Genomic DNA, 6,000 nt, shown 5'->3' on the forward strand with positions numbered 1-6,000 from the left:
GATTTGATTACACTGGGGACAGTGTTATTCAAGTCTGGGGGAGGTAGTTGCTGACATTGTGTTTGTTTTTCTTAAGAGTCAGTTGTGTCAAAACGTTTTTGAGTCAAAACCTGTTGGAGATCATGATGCTTTTCCTGGAATTATTGTGCTGACTTTTCACCTAAGTGACCACTGCTGCAAATTCAGACTAGATCCGACTAATGAAAAATCCAAAGGCTGACCAGTTGACTAGAGGCGTCCATGTTTCCAACAGAATCCACTAACCTGAGCTAAGTACTGAACTTCACTTTTAACTCGCTGATGTGACTAATGCCTTAGAGCTTGATTCCTCATTCGTACTTGATCAATGAAAGCCTGTGTGAAATTTAATGAAGTGATTTCTCTCCCTTGTGACGAGCTAAGAAAGAAAGAAAAAGGGCAAAAAGATTGAGATGATTTTCGCTTAGGAGTGAAGGGCTAGGAATGTTTCCAATGATCCCATTATTTCACTTCTAAGTTGGAATGATCACACAAAGGAAGGAAGTGAGGGGTAGGAATGTTTCCCATGACCCCACTATTCGCTGAAAACCTTTGATACAAGGTAAGGGGACAACTTGGGGACTTGGTGGCAAACACCATCAGTACTCGCAGCTTTACCCTTATCGAGTATATGCCATAAAAAATGATGATGAGTGTGCGAAAAGAATAAGTCTGGGGGAGAGAAAAGTACCAATGTTTGTATGGCTGATTTCTTTGAGTACAGAATGGGAAAGAATCTAGAAGGTTCTGGGCATTGGAATCATCAGTGAGATCCAGCGATGAGGGTTTATGGACAATGTTGTGAAATTTTGGATTTAGTCTGGAAAGCTGTGAATGTCTGCGGAGAAGTACATGGTGGTTCGATTTGGAATGATGAAGCAGTAGTTAAGTTGCAGGGTGAACGGTCAAAGCGATGTTCCAATGAAAGGTTGAGTCTCTGTGTTTTCAAACTTCTTTCTCCTGTTTGGTGTTCTGTTTGCTTGAGGGCAAGCAAATGCTAAGTCTGGGGGAGTTGATATATCATGGTTTTTATGGTTTTTAACCATGGTATATGTCTTATTTATAGAGTCTTTTTAGTGTCTTTCGAGTCTTTTGGAGTCTTTTCAGGTCATAGGTACGTTTGGAGCTTAACTGGAGACTTTGGAGCACTTTGGAGCTTAATCAGGATCAAATTCGTCAAGTATGGATTTTGTGCTTTAGTGACGCTCGACACCATGGAGAGTGACGCGCGACACTTGTTAGAGAAATAAGGAAAAGGCGATTTTGTTTCCTATTTGAAGAAGGAGTTGGGCCCAAACGTTTTCAAGGAAGCCCAAAACGTGTCTTAGAGATATATATAGGATTTTTATTCCCTTTTTACGTTAACCTTAGATTTTCTTAGAGAGAGTTTTTGTTTTTGAGAGTTTTTGGGGAGACAAGTCTGAAACTCTGTTCCGGAGAGAGAAGATTTCGAACCCCTGTTTATTAATCTATTTACTGCTTACTGCAAGTTATTCAATCATGCTTATTGCTTCAATCTCCATGTCTGAGTAGTTTGCTTGTTAGGTTTAGGGTTCTCATAAAGGATTTCATTGGATGTTAGATTGATTGGTTAGTTAGGGTTCATAATCTATTTAGTTCTTCACCATAGGTTGTTCTTAAAGCTAATTCTGGATTGGCCACCTAGAACTTAGATCTTAGGTTGCTTAATTGACACGGAAGTGTAATTGAATAACTGGAAAGAACCTAGGGTGAGCAAAGTAGCTATTCGCAAAGGAATTTGGTTTAGATACTTTGTGAACATATCGAACTTGAGCATTAAAGCTGGTTTAAATCTTTAGGGTTTGCAAAGGAATTTGGAATTCTAGGATTTTGACTTAGATAATTCTCACAACGAAAGTTGGTTAATTATAATTCTGTGATTCGAGTTCAAGAACTGTGCTTAAACCTGACCCTGACTAATCGATTGATCTGTATGCATTGATTTCCTGAGAAACTCCCTAAGCCTAATCTCCATCCATCTGAATCTTACAAACCGTTTTTATTGCTGCTTAGTCTAATTCTGTTGCATTGCTATTTATTTACAATATTTCTGCTTAGCGTAATTCAATCTCTATAAGGTTTATTGAGTGATCTCTTGTCTCTGTGGTTCGACCCCTACATACTACAACTGCACATTTGTGCTCTTGCAGAGTAGCTTAGGGATTAAACTTTGAGCATATCATCTAGGCTTCTTAATCAGATTAATCCACTCTCATGACAGAAATCCCTTTGCAATCACTTAATCAAGTCTAACAACCATTAGATATAACAAGCAACCAACAAGCATAATGTACCAAGCTCAATAAGTGACCAAACAATCTCTACAAAGATATACTGAATCTTATACAGAAAGACATAGCAAGCAATCACATGATCTCAAAACATTTCAACTTAGAACTCTAATCTAGACTAATCCTCTCATGAAGGCATTAACCTCTACACTAATCCATTTTCAAACCACATCATCATTTGTGAAATATAAATCAATGAGCATTAAGAAACAGTTCTAATATGTCATTCATGCATTTAACTATCACTCTCATGATGAAAAAGGCATAAACCCTTATCATCATTTGTGAAATATAAATCAATGAGCATTAAGAAACAGTTCTAATATGTCATTCATACATTTAACTATCACTCTCATGATGAAAAAGGCATAAACCCTTAAATTAGCTCTTTCAGGCATTTCATCAAACACTTTTGGTGCATGAAATGCCTATGATCTAGACCCAAGTGATTCTCAAGGATCTAGCTTTAAGAGCAGCTAACTAAGGAAAGGAAATGAGAATCTAGAACCTAGACATCATAAATCAAGCATCAAAGCACTCTAATCTACACACCTAGAAGCTTAAAAGATGAATAACTCACTAATCATGAAGAACACACCATTTCCTTTACAAGAGGTGATGTTAATCATGATTAGAAGCAAAGATGAGATGATGCAATGATAAGAAACAGCCTTAAGATGATTAAATCAGCAATATATCTCTTAATCAAAAACGTTTTGACACTAAAAAGGAAATAATATTAGAGAGAAACTAAGATAGAAGATCAAATTCGTTAGGGTTTTCTCCCAAAAAGGCATTTATACTAAATTCTAATGAACCGGGTCAGCCCATGACAAACTGGGTCCTGACCCGGCCTTGATGGATAGTGGTGTGGCTTGCCACGGTCAGATTGTCCTTGTCTAGACCGTGGCATTCTAACCGTGTCAAAGATCAAGAGCAGATTCTTCAAGAACAAGGTTGCCACGGCTTGATTTGGACCGTGATGCATTGCCGTGTCTCTTCCTTTCTGGGTTTGGATCATGAGCTGCTTGGTTTGTCACGGCCTTGTCTGGACCGTGTCATGCTGAGCGTGGCAAAGTGTTAAGCATTCGGTGATTGCCACAGCCTGATGATTGGCCGTGGCATCTTAGTCGTGTCAAGGGTCTTTAGTGTTTGCCGCGGTCAAGCATGGACCGTGTCTCAAGACCATGTCAATTCCCGAAGGTTGGCACTCAGAAGTAATAACTTGCTAGAGAATGGTCTGGTGTAGACCGTGGCATTCTCTCCGTGTCAATCACCAAAGGTTGGCAAAGCATTGTCACGGTCAAGTATGGACCGTGGCATTAGGTCCGTGTCAGAGTATGACACTTAGCATAATTTCAACTCTTACACGCCTGATTGACATGTCTGTCTTCCGCCTTCCGGAACTCACAGCTCACAACTCCGAATGACACCAAACCAAGTCCACGAGAAAGATGACTCATCAAGCTCGAACCTTTCTGAAGAAACCTTTGGTGCTCGGGGAGTGGAAGGTTCCCCGGACGGCTCATCTCTGCAGTGCATTGAAACGATCAAAAAGAAGCTCTTGGACAAGTGTTCACTCCGGAGACGGTATCTTTCTGCACATAGCTCCAAACTGTACGTTCTCAGCTTTTCTGAGAAGAGTACTCAAAAACCATGAATCGTGATGAAGGGAAGGGAACTAAATCAGACTGGAAAAGGCATCTTTTCACGCAATCTTTGTAACTTGTTGGATCGGTCTTGAAACTGTAACGAGACAGGTGTGCCTTCCGGTGAGCTTAATTCTCTGCTCACGACTCTAAATAAAATGAATCCACCTGTTCTGGATCCGTGACCTGATCATCTCTAACTTTTTTTAAGACCCTGTAAGCTGAATCGGACGTTAAAACTCCCCGGAAAGGCGATCTTGCAGATGTATCGGATTGCTCCGGAATGGAAGCGAGGCAGGTCTGTCTTCTGGTAGCCGTATCTTTCAACTCGCTGCTCCAAATTCATCGATTCCAACTGTTCTGAAATCTAGACTCAATTATCTTGATCTTTTCTGAAATCCTCGGAGGCTGAATCGGCCGGCTAGACCTTCCGGTAACGTGATTTCGGAGATGTATCCGCACCCGAGATTTTTGGCCGAGAATCTTAACCGCCAGTACGTGTTTTTGGCCGAGAGATCATTTCAACTCCATTTCTTCATCTGAATCACATTCTCCACTCCAAATAGGCTCCAAAAGCACATGTTTAACACTCCAAACTATGCAAAACTCTCTTGGACCTAATGCAATCTCTTAAGTCCTAAAACAATGCCTAAATACTTAAAATGTATGCAAATGAGATATGATTTAGACTTAAATATGTACACTAAATGATGCAATTTATGAATATATCAGATCATAAAAAAAATTATCATAAAATCAACATAAATATTCCGACGCGACCAAATCGTCGTAAATTTGTCGTTAAGAAATCGTCGTAGTTGCGTCGTAATATTACGACGAATTTACGACGATATTCAAATTATCATTATTTTAAATAATGGCTGGTTTTTATGGATTGTCGTAAATTCGTCGTAATACTACGACAAATTTACGACGTATATTTGAAATTTTGATAAAACTAAAAAACTGTATATGACAAAGTATCTCCATGCATCACTAAACATTGTATATGAGTGCAATACAAGTACTGATAAGTATATATATCATAATGATGGATTTTCAAAATGTTTAAGATGAACCTTAACATATTTCCCTAAATGTATATAAGTACTTAAGAGTACTTGATAACATACATATGTGAAATTTTGGTAGAAACTTTTTTTGTATATATAACTGATATGTATCTTATAAGAAGGTAAACTATATAATTCCCATGCTTGAAATCCATCATATAGGCCAGGAAATCATGATTGTAAGATTTAGGGTTTCAAATTTAAGTCGAATTAACAATGATTTGTAGAGTATCGTCGTTAATTTTTCGTAACATTACGTCGAATTTACGACGATCGTTTACCATTCGTCGTAATACTTAAAACAGATTTACAAATTTTTGGTAATTTTTACTGTATCTCCTTATAGAATAAATGTGTTTGCTAAGAAAATTTTATAAAAAAAACTAATGTATAAGGTGAGAAGTGAAAGCCTATTGATGAGGGTTAGAGCATTGCAACGAATTTACGATGATTATAATGAAATCATCGCAAAAGTCAATAATATTCTAAAGTCAACCTATGATAATTTGCAAAATTAGATTTTATTTCTGTTTTACACATCTATAAGTAAAAAAAGTCACTTTTATAACCTTTCACAACCTTTCACAGCCATACCCATTTAAAATTACATTCTAATGATACAAATTAGTTCATTCAGATTTGTTTTCGGGGGATATGTCATTGCGTTCATCGCCATTCTCATTCTCATCATCATCATCAATGTTTTCTTGAAATTCATCTGAATCTTCTTCAGTGTCGCCTGCATCCAGCTCTTCAACTTCTCGATTACGTGGATGAATTAAAAGAACGTGTTCTTCAACCTCTGGTTCAGTTATGTCAACGCAATCATCTTGTTGCATAGGCGGGAGATCTATACCATCAATTATACCCCTTGGAGCAACTTTAATAACCACTAACTATGAAATCCCAGTATTTTGAACTTGGGATATGGAACAAATGTGACTTCTT

This window comes from Eutrema salsugineum, unplaced genomic scaffold (genome assembly GCF_000478725.1).
Source record: "Eutrema salsugineum unplaced genomic scaffold, Eutsalg1_0 scaffold_3, whole genome shotgun sequence".
NCBI classification, from domain to species: Eukaryota; Viridiplantae; Streptophyta; class Magnoliopsida; order Brassicales; family Brassicaceae; genus Eutrema; species Eutrema salsugineum.